The sequence below is a fragment of the Frieseomelitta varia genome, unplaced genomic scaffold (genome assembly GCF_011392965.1).
Source record: "Frieseomelitta varia isolate USP_RPSP 00005682 unplaced genomic scaffold, Fvar_1.2 scaffold_787, whole genome shotgun sequence".
NCBI classification, from domain to species: domain Eukaryota; kingdom Metazoa; phylum Arthropoda; class Insecta; order Hymenoptera; family Apidae; genus Frieseomelitta; species Frieseomelitta varia.
The window spans coordinates 654,889-669,040 of record NW_025110575.1 but is presented as its reverse complement, the minus strand read 5'-3'; the positions used below and the strand labels follow the sequence as shown (position 1 = coordinate 669,040).

The 14,152-nt window shown below is 38.3% G+C and overlaps 1 protein-coding gene across 6 annotated transcripts in view; it reads left to right on the top strand.

Moving 5' to 3' along the window:
• Positions 1 to 14,152, top strand: part of LOC122535915 (protein eva-1) — a 332,052-nt gene that overhangs the window by 91,900 nt on the left and 226,000 nt on the right. The window contains exon 1 of one of the 6 annotated variants that reach the window (XM_043667832.1): positions 13,496 to 13,781. The exons of the other annotated variants lie outside the window; for them this stretch is intronic. The gene's annotated coding sequence lies outside the window, so the exon portion shown is untranslated. Of the gene's footprint in view, positions 1 to 13,495; positions 13,782 to 14,152 lie in introns of those variants that run through there. 6 annotated transcript variants of the gene reach the window in all.

Genomic DNA, 14,152 nt, shown 5'->3' with positions numbered 1-14,152 from the left:
TCGCGGCGCGCCGAGCATGCGAAAAGTCGGCAGAAACGAAGTTTTCCAAGCGATTTCGAAGCTGCAGTTGAATGTCGCGAATTCGGCTACGCCATATTGTGTGTTCCACGATCGGCCGATTCAGTTCTATTATTGAAAATGGAACGGAGCTTGCCCCGCTGCTTCAGCCGATCCTCTTTTCCTAGCGCGCAATCTCTAGCTTGGGAGAAACTATTTTTTAGTTTTTGTCGAGAGTTGTCGAAAAAAGAAACGTGCAAAAATACATTTATAAATTTACTTTATAAAGCTATAAGTGGTCCTGAAGATGAAAGATTAATACGAAATGGTAATAAATAATAAAATAATAATAATATGATATATGACATATATGTTATTTCTTAACATATATGTCATATGTTATAAATTAAACTATTATTAACAGGTATGTCACGTGTAATAAATTAAACTTCGTTATTAACATTAAACGCGAATCCAATTCGAGTGGCTATATACTTTCGTGATTTATGTTATATATCTTTTCATGGGTAGTTGTATTATAATTATTAATATTATTATAGATAATATTATTATATATATTATAAATATTATTATAAATAGTATTATTATATATATTATAAATATTATTATAAATAATATTATATATATTATTATATATATTATAAATATTATTTTAGAATTCAGGTAATAGATACCTGAAATATTTTATAATGAACAGATTTTTCATCATCGCTTGACTTTATAGGAAAAATTTACGTAAAAATTACGAGAAATTTAAGTATTCTCGATGCCTCCTATTTTCTACATGTTCACAGTGATTCCTTGGTATATTTTCGAGGGACACATTTCCTACGAAATGTGTCCCGGTAGTTGCGACTGTATCGAAACTTCCATCGCAACTTATCTTTCTGTAGCCACTTCCTTTCGTGTTTCCCTCTCCTTTGTACATGGGGAATTTCTTCGCCGGTTCAGAGCTCTTTGACGAAAGTTCACGCTTCATAATCCGCCGCAAAGTTTTCGCGCAAGTCGAAATTTTTATCGCGGCGGTGTTGTTGCGCTTCTGAAAATAGTTGGAATACACGTTGCTTGCAAAATTTCATTACGAATTCCCGGTGAATTATTAATTTATCGCGAGTTTCATAATTCCATGAAGTTTTCGTAAAATTTTCACTCGGGCTTTTGTCTCTTGTTTTTGTCTCTTTCTCTCTCTCTCTTTTTTATTTAAATAATTGGAACGGAGCATCAAAGCGTCAAATTGCTAGTTCTTGCAGTAGTTGGAATTTCGGAACGAAGGCGATTTTTAAAAATAATTGGAATACACGCTGTTTGAGAATTTCATCGTAATTTTGTTAACCTCATTGAGTTTGAAGTACCGAGCAAATTGTTCACGCACTGCATTGAAATATCAAATCACAATGCATTCGTCAATATTGCACGTGTGTTCCAATTATTTTCGAGCAATAATTCGCTACTAATTTGTAGGAGAAATTGAAGAACGAAGTATTCGGGAATATTATTTCCCCCGAAAGCGTGCGATGTATACCGGCAATTTTATGCTCGTTTCTACGCTGTGTTTCTCCCGTGACACGAGAATAATATTCCTTATGCTAATACGAGCGCCCGGGATACAAACGACAGAAATAAACCGGCAAGGAAGCGAGGATCTTCTAAAAATTCCTCCTCTGACGCCTTGTAGATTTTCTAGATTACGCGAAGGAACTACGAAATTCCGAGCGGCACGAAAATAGACAGTAACAAATTCTCGTTTGGCGTGTTTTCGACGAGAAGAGAAGAATTGTTTAGTATTATTACAAAGTTTATTTCTAAATTTGATTTTCCACCTAGAATAAATAATTGGAACGAAGATGAATATTGTGAAATATCAAAATTTCCCGAATTTTTAGCTACATAGAACACAATATATCATCAGATATTGCACGACACTTGGAATTAATTCAAATTGATTCACTTTCATTCTGTTTTATTTCGTCGTGTGATCTCTTACGTCCCTATTACCATTCTCTCGCAATATCTTCTCTTTACTATAACGGAGCGAGTAATTTCCATAAAATCGTCAAGAGTTTGTCATTGAGTGGCCGAGAGATTTTCAATTTGGTTCGGGCGAGCTTCTTCAACAATCCTGCTTTACGACGGATCGATGTCCGTCTCGTAAAACCAAGCTCCCTCAAGATGCCAAAAATCCCTTCCTCGGTTCTCGTCCATCCAATTTACCTCTGCAACAATTCGCAACTCCAATAAACCGACCCTCTGTCTCTATACCCATAATCAAAACCCGTTACTCCGAGTCAAACCTCACCTCGCCGAACTATTTCTAACGATAATCAAGAACGTTTATTATGCCGAGCCGTCATCTTCATTTCCACCAAACTGAAAACTGTGTTCTTGTCGATTTAACGGAACCTCCATGTTTCTTCGCGCAGCGTCGGGTCGCGATCGTTAATTGAAAACCGCCGCGAAATTCAAGTCGCGAAAGCTTGTTTGCTCTCTCCCCTCTCTCTCTCTCTCTCTCTTTCTCAAAGGAGTTCCTTAATTCCGGCGAAATTTCACCGACGCTCGAGTGATTATCCGGCGACGATTAAAATGCGATTTTAATTTACCACACCCGTCCACGGATTTACACTGGGGTGGCTCTTGAAACCGACTCGACGGTAATTTCAACATCCATCCACTCCCCTCACTCGGTGTCCCGTGAAATCTGACGCTTTTCCGCTTCTGCTCGTCGCGTCGTCTCCTACACAGCCGTCGTCTTCGTCGCTTGAACCCGGAGATTGGATTGTGGCCGAAGCGTCGACGATCGTGGCGTGTTCGATCTCCTCTCTCCCGTGCCGTATCGGGATCTCGACGCTCGTTCGACCGATTAAATTGCAGATTAGGTTATGATTAGAAGCGGGCAGAAACTGCTGCTGGGTGTAGCGGTGGGAATCTCGCGTTCGTTAACCCCTTGGGCTGGCAACTGGTTCGCGGACCTTAACGAGTGACCGAGTCGTATACAGTAATTCGTCGCTTTCTTTCCGTTTCGAAAACACGTCGGTATGATATCACTGGATGGAAGTGATTAAGAAGTAATAAACTTATTTGCTTTGCCTGGGTGTGCATTCAAACATACTTAAAACTGAGAAAACGTTGCAATTTGGGACAAACAATTCTCGACGTGCGTGGCACGTCATTCCATAATGTTAAATATTAATACCTATTGTTGTGATGTAAAATTTGAAATTTGCATCCCAACGTGGAGAATTTAATTTCACGCGCGAATAGAAATTGGAGAAGCTCGAATCTTTGATATACATGTACGTTTTTTTGGTTCAGAAAGTCTCCGACTATCACAGCCGAACGATTTTCAATGTGATCCTGTTCACTCCGCGGACATCAAAATGTGTAAACAAATCTTTCTCTTTTATAGGTATTTTTTCTTCTACTAATTTTGGTTATCAAAAATTAATTGTAGCTATATTGACAACAACTGATTATGGTTAGAAATTAATGTTCCGGTGTATCGACGAAGTACAATTCATGACACATGTCAACAGACTAACACTTTGCAGATCCTCTCTCGTACAAAGTCTATCGTTTAATATTTTCAATTTTGAAACAGGCATGCACGTCGATGAATGATTAGGGCCTACGTACGCAACGGCGGGAAATTAAAACGATCAATCCGGTCGTTGATTTTTAAAAAACCGTAGCGGTCGAGTGGCGGACGATTGTTTGGAAACTCGTTGGAAACGTTCGAACGTTTCTCTTTTTTTATTATGTTCCTGTCGATGACCACTTTTCTCCCTCGCCTAAAGCGCCATTGAACCATTTCGATGACGCATGGATATTGAGAAACTTTTCCGGAGAATTAACTCTTTTGCTCTGATTCGTACCCCTGCTTATGGCAACAACGCCATCAACTCCTGAGTGAGAGGTTCATTAATTACCTACTGTTCTTCGTTTCCCCCCTGTCAGTCCACGGCTACGCTCTACACTACATGAAGCACCATCGACGACATCGAACAATTTCTGAAAGCTTAATATCGAGTTGTTAACGGGCGGAGTTATTAGTTTCGTTGTTAGAAATCGAGACGGAAGGGATTTTCCTCGTTTATATTCCGCGTCTGCCCGTACGGCTTTGAGTGGCTGTTAATGATAAAGTTGTCGCGTTCGAGTATCTCAAAATAACATTCATTGCTATTTGAAACAATTTCCCTCCATCTGTAAATTCACTTCTGTATTGCGTGTCCTGGTGTGAAAATATGTTTATCCGCTATTGTACATCAGTCAGCGCTCCGTTTACTTTAATTCAAAGCTAGCTTAGATAGAAAGGAAAGATAGAAAGGGCGAGTGAATTTTTTGTGAAATTTTCTTCTTTAAAAACAACTACGGTGAAGAATGTGTCAGATCAAGAATAAAATGTCAGTTTATAACGATTTATTTCAAAGTATCCAATTATTTCACGCAAATAATTGCATCGCCCCAAAATTTGCGCTGATTATGCCTCTCGACTCCTTCGTTCCTTCCTCCGTCCACTCGATCTCTAATTAATATACCCTTTCTTGATACGGATATTTCAATTCATCGCTGTCCATTATACGCCAACTTATATAATAATGCTAATGGAGATAACGATGCAACATTCTGATAGGTCCTTATTGTTACGTTGTTTAACTACTGTGCGCACATTGTACGTAAATCTCGCAAGACAAATAGCTCGCATAAATTGTATATAACTGACGTTCGTTAATTAGCAAAAATTTTACCGGAACATTTATTTTCATACTTTTGCACTCTCTGCAGATATTTTACCATTCTCCGTAATGTTTAAAATGTCACGCGGCTGCGCGTTCACGTTAATCAGCAATCGTTCTGAAGTAATTATATACATAGGTAGTGTACACGTTGCGTATAAATTAATTCCAACGCGTTAGCAATTCTGAATTCAAAGGCCATCGTTCAAGCTGATGTTCGATCTCGATAACACGCGTTTCTAATTAACATGTCTAATAGAGGATCCACTGGTCGAGATACGCGCGCGAGAGAGATTGATTGCGAAGATACGCATTAATAAGAATAAATCGTGCGAATTGTACGAGCAGAGATAAAGTTGCACCGTTGAAAGTTTATGTTAACGTCAAGATCGCTCGGTGTGCAATGATCGAGAAACGAAATTGAAATGACTTGAAATTTACAAACTTTACACTTTATTGGAATTTTCAATTCATTTCAATTTACAATTCCGTGGTCTTAGAATTAGAATTCTACATGCCTAAAATACTCAGCACCGTGATCCTACGTCTGGATAATAAAAATAGCAACGAATTCAGAAAATAATTGTTGTCATATAGCGTCAGATATGAAGAGTTGAACATGTAATCAATTCTTGAACCACGCGACATTGGTAGATAGAAAGAGAGAAATACAGCAGAGATAGATGGCGCGTGAAAGAGAGAAAAATATGGAATCGAGAGGTCGAACAGGGGTGGAAGAAAACACAGGAATATGCGAGGAAGAGTTCAATTTCAATGGATAGAAGAGCTGTTCAATGGAAAATCGATGGAGACTCGTGTGCTTGATACTCGGTTATAGCATTTCCGAGCATTGATAAATCACGATAAGATCCGTACATCTGTGTGCATTATCGTGATAATTACGCTCGACGGTGAAGATGAATGATCGCGGAAATACTTTATTTCCTGCTCGTAAATATTGACAGCCGGAGCGATTTTTCCCCGGTGAAATTATAGCGGGAGTTCAAGTAAATTCGAACGGAGAATTTCGCGAAATTGACTCCTCGGCGTTTATTTTTTAATCGTTTAACAGTTTATTCTGCACGAGTTTATTTATGAAATTATACGAAATGATTGGTGTGATTTTCGTGGAAGATTTACGTAACAGCGGAGCGTAATAAAAAGTTTGTGATTATTTTAGTGAATAACGATAGAAGCGAAAATAACTGAATAAAATGTAGATAAAAAGTAAAGAAAAATTGCATGATAGATTTCGGAAAACTCTTCATCTTAATTGCGAGTCTCTGGTCAACGCAGAAAAGAAAAAAATAAAATTTACTAAACTATAACATCAAAAATTTATGGAGATACCTAGAATCATCTCGCGATTGAATGATAAATTCTTTCCATTCTCTGCGCAAATTTTCTTCTCACGTTTTGTCTTTTGTGAAAGAGAATCGTGTCGAGCCGAAATTGACAGAGACTTTCGTAGCCTTCGAACGTGTTCGATAATTTTATTAACTCTTTGAAAAGGAAACGAACGATCATCAGTTAACGCAAGGAGAGAGAGAGAGACAGAAAAGAAAGAGAAAAAAAAAACAAAAGAAGGGAAAAGAAAATTTTAAAAGGATTTGCAGACAGCTCACGATTCTCGTCCATGAATCGTCTACCATTTCGAAGGCTAGACATTTCACTCGGTTTGATTCGTTCTATTTCAGGAGATTTCTCTCTTTGTCTCTCATACTCTCGCGTTCTCTTTCCCTTCAACCCTCTCTCTCTCTTTCGAATGGCTTTGTTTTTTCGCAAGGCTGTGCGAGCCCCTATTCAACCTCTCGAAGATTTCTTTTATTTCACGGTGAAAGAGATAACGAAAGCCAGATGTATCCGGCGATACAGTGATAAACGGTTTTCCACCGTCGGAGAGGAATCGAGAAAGAAATAGAATGTCCATTGTCCATTCTATTATGCTATACAGAGAGAATCATGTCGGCTGTTCAGCTCTTTCGCTTCGAGTTTCTCTTCTTTTCCAAAAATATGTACTGCCTTTGAACGTGAGCAGACGTTTCCTCAATTCTGGCAACAGTTGACTGGATTCCTCTGTTATTTCCGTAGATAATGAAAATTTTTCTCTGAAATTCATAAATCTGTAATGGACATATAGTGCAGATGTATAAATATTTTATGAGAGAAATTATTTTATAACAATAATTTAAAAAATGTTTTAAGTAATAACAATGAAACTTGATAGCAGTGTAATTGTACAGTATTGCGGAGAAGTTTTATAATTGAATTATGTACCAGCCAAAAATATTTCTATCTTCCAAACGAATCATTTCAATGGTATTATTTTAGTGTCATTTCTCAAGCAGTGTCATTCAAGACATTATTAACATCTTGAGAAGAAATATCGACAGTTTTAACAATCACAATGAAAAAGAAACGCCATAAAAGTGGCCAATAATTCTACCATAAGAATTTTATATTTTATAGGACTAGGAATGAAAAAGAACTAAAGAAATAGGCAACTAAAGTGTCGACTTCAAGAACAGTGGACAAGAGACCAAAAATTTAAATAAAATCATAGTCTTCTCTTTTGACAACGGTGTTTAACACTAAAATAATTTCTTATTAGTTAAAATATTAGTTAAGATTTCTTATTTAAAATAATTTCTTATTAGTTAAAATATTAGTTAAGATTTCTTAGTTAAGATTAATATTAGTTAAGATTTCTTATTAGTTTTTCTTTACACGTGTATTTTCTCTTCCCTTGTAATGCTGTCCCATTCGTACGAACGCGATGGCGACGGAAAATCAACGCGAATCAAACGTTCATTTTTTTTTTTAATCGTACGCGATTTTTTCCTCATTAGCTACAAACAATGAAGCCTTCACGGGCTTTCATGAATATTTCACAATACGATGCGCGAGCGAGGAAGTCACTCCCCTCTGGGCAACAATAGATCGGTTATATTCGAGTTCGATCGTCTCCCGTGAGTTATGTTCCCATTGTTGGCAGGATATGCGCGTTTATTTTTTGACACTGAAAGGAAAACGGAGCAGTGGCTGCTGAATGCTTCGACGACGCTCGCGCGACGGACAGGGGAAGACTTATCGACGAGCATCGTTGGCGAACGTGCATACACTTTCGTTGTGAAGGAAATCGAGAGGGAAGGAGATCCACCTGCGAAACGATTTCGTTCCTTTGTGGCCGTGGCAGATTCGTTCGATCAATAAATTCCAACTTTGTGTGTGTCTCTCATTTTGTTCTTCGTTATTACAACGTGTGAAATTGACAATTCGATTATATTGAAATTTCGGTCTGATTCTGTGACAAAGTCTGTTGTCTTCTTACTTAATTGACGTTTGCTGTCAATTCGATAGTATTGAAATCGATCTTGAAATTTCACAGAATTATATGTGAACATTGTTGTCGATTGTGTCGCTTCTCGCTAAGAAAAATTGAGAAACGTCTTCGAAGTTTGCTGATAATTCGAATGGATTTAATAAATTTACCGAAGAATTTAAAAAACTTGAGATAAAACTAAAATTAAAGTATTTGTGAACGGAAAATAGCCTCGAACTGTAAAAATTAGTTCGAGCAATCGGAAAGAGGAATTACTCGAAGCAAAAAGTCTAGACCTTCGGTTCTACGATCGTTCGAAAGATCCAGAACACCGCATCCACTCACAGCACGCATCTGAAATTCTCCATCGTGAGAACACGCAGTGATCGTTGAATTTTTAATCGGCTTGTTTGCCAATCGATGCGGCCGAAGTTTCTCAGCGTGGCATTCGAAACGTGGGCCAAAGCCGAAGACTTCCGCGGGAGAGAGAGAGTGAGTGAGTGAGTGAGTGAGTGAGAGAGATTCTCGATGGGTATGTAGAGACGCGAGCTTACTGTTTCCAAGTTTCCAACGAAAACTCCGTTCGGAATGCAACTAACACATTTGCATCTCACCGCCGGGGGAAACTTGCGAGCGAGCAGGCCACAACTTGACCGAAACTCAGCCGGGCTACATCGAAGTAGCTTCGACTCGGGATCCTGTAAGGATTAAGTCAGTGCCAGCCGATGTCAATCGGTGCCTGTTACTTTGGTGTTACAGTTCAGCCATCGGCGGCGTTTGTTACGTCAAACTTTCACGGGAACAAGCGCGTGTTTCCTTCTGCTTTGTAAGACTGGCTCCTGGTAATTCGACATTCTTGGATCCGTTTTGCATTTTGTTGGAAATTTTGCTGGTTGTTGCACGTAATCGTCGTTGGATTGGAAATTTGTGTTTGAAATTATACGAAGCAGCGAGTGAATTAATTTTCTAATATGTTATGGTAGTTATTAGGTAATAGAAACATTTGTTTGAAATTGCACGAGAGAGGCAACGAGATGATTAATATTTGGACAAATTGTTGTCAGTCGGATGATGGAAAAATTTTGTTTAAAGTTGCACGAAACAACGAGAGAGGATTGACATTTGAATAAATCATAGTTACTAAATATGGGAAAATTTTGTTTAACATTGTACGAAGCAACGAGAAGATTAATTCTCTGACAAATTATAATAGTTATTAGATGATAAGATGATAAGATAATCGTTTCAAATTGTACGAAATAACCAGAGGATTAATTTTCTATAAATCACAATAGGCATTGCGTGTGTAACAGCGATTTATTCGTAGTTACAAAGTAATTTATAAATTTGTTAATTCTTCGATAAATTATAGTAATTATCGTGCAATGGAAATTCATTTATTGTTATTAAAACGATGTATAAATTTTATTTCAATTTTTTTCAGTAGAATAAAATCAGTTTCAGAATATTTTCAGTAGAATTACAAAACGGTTATGAAACCGAATATTGGTGAAAGTATAATTAAAAATTTGACGCGTAATTAGTTGAAGCAAACGGTGCAATTCAATCGTGCGAAATAACTCAGTCGTTCGACTACTAACTCGTGTATTTTGCTTTTCCTTCTCCTCTTTTCTCTCGGAAGAGTATACAGCGTACAATTTTGATCGTTTGTTCAGTTAGTTTGAACAAGGTTAGTTTCTGTTTGAGAACAACACACGAAGAAGAACATTGCTCTTTTGAACGGGCACAATTTTTATTTAAAGAAAAATATTTGTTAGACTGTTTGTAAACGCGATTAAATCATTTTCGCAACATTCACGGAAAATTCGATTTCAACGATGTCGAAGGTTATGACGATGTTTCACACTGGGGTCGCGTTTAAAGAAAAAAATTATCAAACTTGTCAAAATGAAATTACAAATAAAAATCCGCCGCTTTCTCTCGCTATCCCAATTACACGATACACGTTCGACTGTTCAAACAATTCGTCAATTGATTATTAAAGCCAACGCCTATTATCAACTTTTATATTTATAATTATCAGTGTCGTTGTCACTGAGAGATTTAAACAGAAATGAAAACAAGACGAAAGAGTTTCGATAATTCTCTAACGTGAAACTTGCGCTTGCTACGAAACGAAAGATACGCTTGTTACATCAATATTTATAGGGAAGCGAAAATATTTATATTTCAATATTTCGTTAATATAACCAGCCGGAAATTTTCATCGTTTCCACCAAATCGAATCCGGGGCCCATATTTTCGTATCATATCGGCGGCAATAAAAAATCATCGACGAAAAATTGGTAAAACAGTATCAGGATTTCGCGGTGGCCGGCGATTCACCGAGGTGCGAGGAAGAAATTATTTAAGCGAATCAATTTATTTGCACGATGATAAAATCCAGCGAATCGCGGGATGGGGGAAGGATCGGAACGAACGTTTAGCGTGGCATTCGGCTCTCGAGGTCTGGCCGTTTTTGTTTTTTGCGCGATTTTCCGGCGACGCATCGGCGACCGGGTTTTATTCGAATTCGCCGTGATCAATCTCCAGGCGCGCGCGAATTTTCGATCTCGCGTCCGCGAAAATTGCAGCCATTCATTTCGCGATACGCGTCGACGCTAATAAACGAAAACGTCGGCCGGGGGAACCAAAAAAAAAAGAAAAAAAAGAAAAAAGAGAGAGAGAGAGAGAGAAAAAGGGAAAAAAGAAGGGTCAGCCTCGGGAACAATAGTCGGGAAATGAGGGGATGCGGCCTAGGTTTCGTCCTGTTCCACGAATATTCGTTCGCGACTGCTTTTCGTTAACTGTTTTTCGCAGGGCGAGAAACAGTTCGTAAATAAATTACCGCCGTCCGAATCGCGTTTCCTCGCACAGCCGTGAATCCTGTAAATTTGACAGTTCCATGGGTGTGGACGTTCGAGAAATGCTGTTCTGCTGGATTCTTTGACGTTTCGTTTCGTTTCCCTTTGACACTTTGACGGAACAGAGAAATTCGCGTGCTTCCTCTCCCATCTGCTTCCCTTCTTCATCCACGATTTTTCTGGTTTTTTGCTGTATAAATAATATACTGTCTGCTTCATTCATTGTTGATTCGTAATGAACGAATTCGATATTTGAACAATTTTCTCTCGTCCTTTCCTAGTCTCTAGCTTTTCGAAGGAAATTGTAATTACAATAAAAGGAAAGTAGTGACTGATTTTGTTCATTCGCGGAAAGGTCCATCATGGATACATAAATAAAATGTCGACGAGAAGTCAGTTTTTACAACAGCTTCGTGATCTTACGCGGCATGAAATTTGGATTCGAATAGATTTATCCATTTTTATCTACGAGTTTTCTTCGTCGATCACTCTTTTCAAATTGTCAGAAGCAAAAAGCAGGGAGCAACCATGAATTTTTCGAAAGGTTTCTGCTTTCTTGGGTTAGGTTAACTCCAACAAATTAAAGAAAACATCTGATTGATTTAGATTTAGTGCACCTGTTTAAAATCAATTCGTGTAATTTAGAAACTAATAACGTTACAAAAATCTTTTTCTTGTAATTCATCATTTTCTGCTTTCGTAATTCATCAGTCTCTGCTCTGAACAATCGTCGATTATTAATTCCTTTCTGATTAAAGACAATTAAAGAAATTTTCGATCGAGCAGTACAACTGTAATCTTTGAAATGAACCGATCTTTCTAACAATAATAAAAGTCGCGACTTCGATTGATTACGCCAATCAAAAATAATTTCAATGAATTATGAAAATAAATTGTTTGCGTTTTAAAAAAAGTCGAAGGCCACTCGCTAATGTAACTATTGCCAAACATAGAATCGATCAATCTAGCTACTGATACATGAAAATATCAACTTTTTCCTCCCCACGACGTTTTTCAACGGTATTGGAAAAGAGAAAGATTATCACGACCGATAACCGGTTCTTTCTCGCGAAGCGGGCGTCTCTCGTGAGAGCAGAAGTTCGTTGGTTAGAAAGTGATTTCCGAGAGAGGTGGAACGAATTTTCTCCGGGAATCAAGAATACGCTTTCCGTAACTGATCTCACGAGGGATCTTACGTTGAAACTTTTGCCTGAAAAATGACGGGGCGACGATGTCTGCAGTTTCCAGCTACACGCTCGCCGTTCTTTTCGTATTCGTTGCCAGCATTTCCTGAAAGGTTCGCGATCCACGAGAGCCGCGAGAAACCTCGGATACATATACCTATAAATACACCTCCTTGTCACGGGCATTTTTACGAGCGACTTTGAATAAATAACCCAACGAAGTGGGCTTGTTTTCGTTGCAGTCGCAGTCAGTTTCTCCTTGGCAAACAACATTTGTTAATTTTAGACGATTTTGTCGACAGTTGTTGTTACATCCGATACGTGTTTTGTCATTAACGTAAAACGTTATTGGCTGAACGTTTATTAACGGTACGTTGTGCTTTTTGTTTCAGGTAAGAGTCTTTCTTTATGGATACAATACGTTCAACTAACGTACGTTCTCAGAGGAATTTTCAACAGCGTACGTAAAACAATTTTTTGATCTTGATTTTTGTTTGTATTCTCATTAATTAACACTTTTCTGTAACGTGACGGTCGAAATTCAAATCTGAAAGAAAAATTCACAATGACGAAGTTATATCGAGTCACTCAGTTTCTATAAAATAATTCTTCAAGATAATTTTTTTAGTAAAATATTCAATGCTGTTTATCAATGTTCGTGACGAGAAACAATTATTTTATTCGAATAATCAATTTATCACCATTCGTCACGAAAAGTAATTATTTTATTTGAACACCAAGCACACGGTTATGCCGTTCAATGCCATTTATGAATATTCGTGACGAAAAATAACTATCTTCCTTGAATATCGAGTACACGCTTGTCAAAAGTAAGTGATATATTCCTTACATTCGAGTCCTTTTGGAAATACATAGAAATTTTAATTTATAGACAAACCAAGGAATATAGTCGTTCAATTCGAATTCGTCGACTGTTTCGTTAACGACGTTTCCGAATCGAGCGTTGCTCGTCAAATAATTTTCATCAATTATCAGAGAATCGTAAATCCAGCCCCGACATTAAAGCTTGCAGCAAAATTCGCCATTAGCGCGCACGTGCTCCAATTAACGTCGTTGCAATCCCTAATTGCCCAAACTTTTCTAATCCATCCGGCTGCGTCTCAGCCGGCTAACCTAGCCAGAAGGAAACCATCAATCACGAGGGCCGCTATCTCTGTGGAAAAATTTTCTCGTAACGGCCGAGAGAGAGAGAGAGAGAGAGAGAGAGAGAGCTATGGTAGTTTCGCGTGCGCGAATAATCCACCGGATCGACAATAGCGTACACATATTATTAGCGTGGCTTGGCCGCGCCAAATATAAAGTCGGGGCCATGGCGGTGAAACGGAATTCCGGCCTTCGTACTCATTCGCGAAAACAGCAACTGCAGTGCCTCCCCGGCATTTCTCGCGGCACGATCTTCTCGCTCTCCTCTCCTTGCTCGAATTGGCGGGAGAAATCTAATCGCGAAAATGCAGGGAACAGCGTGCAATCGACGCTCGAAAGAATGGTCGATAATCGGAGGAAATTGTTAAATTGTTGACCTTTCTTTTTCTTTCTCTTTTTCCTTTTCGGTGACGAGTGAATGTTGAAAGTGTGACGAGAGTTTGTTGGATTGAGCGGGATCTTATCGGGATTCATATTTAGGAGGAACTGCAGAGGAATCGTAAGTCTGATGCATTTTTCGAAAGTTCAGATCGTTTCACGCGGTTGGTAAGATTTAAGTGGATTCAATAATCGCGAAGATAGTAGACATTTGGTTAACGCGGCAGCAATCGTAAGTCTGAAAGTCAGATTATATCACTTTGTAAATTTTATTTCCGTCAATCAGTCGACTGCACTCGCGTGATTATTGATAACGGCGGCACGTTATTAGCGAATTGTTTGAATATCTCAACTTCGATATTGGAAATTTTCACACCTGTGTGAGTTTTTTCGCTTGTTGAAAGAATTCGAGGTTTCATTTTGCGATTGATGATCCCTTTCGTTCCACGTGTGAAATTGTTTCGACAAAACGAGATAGTTAATAAAATTCGC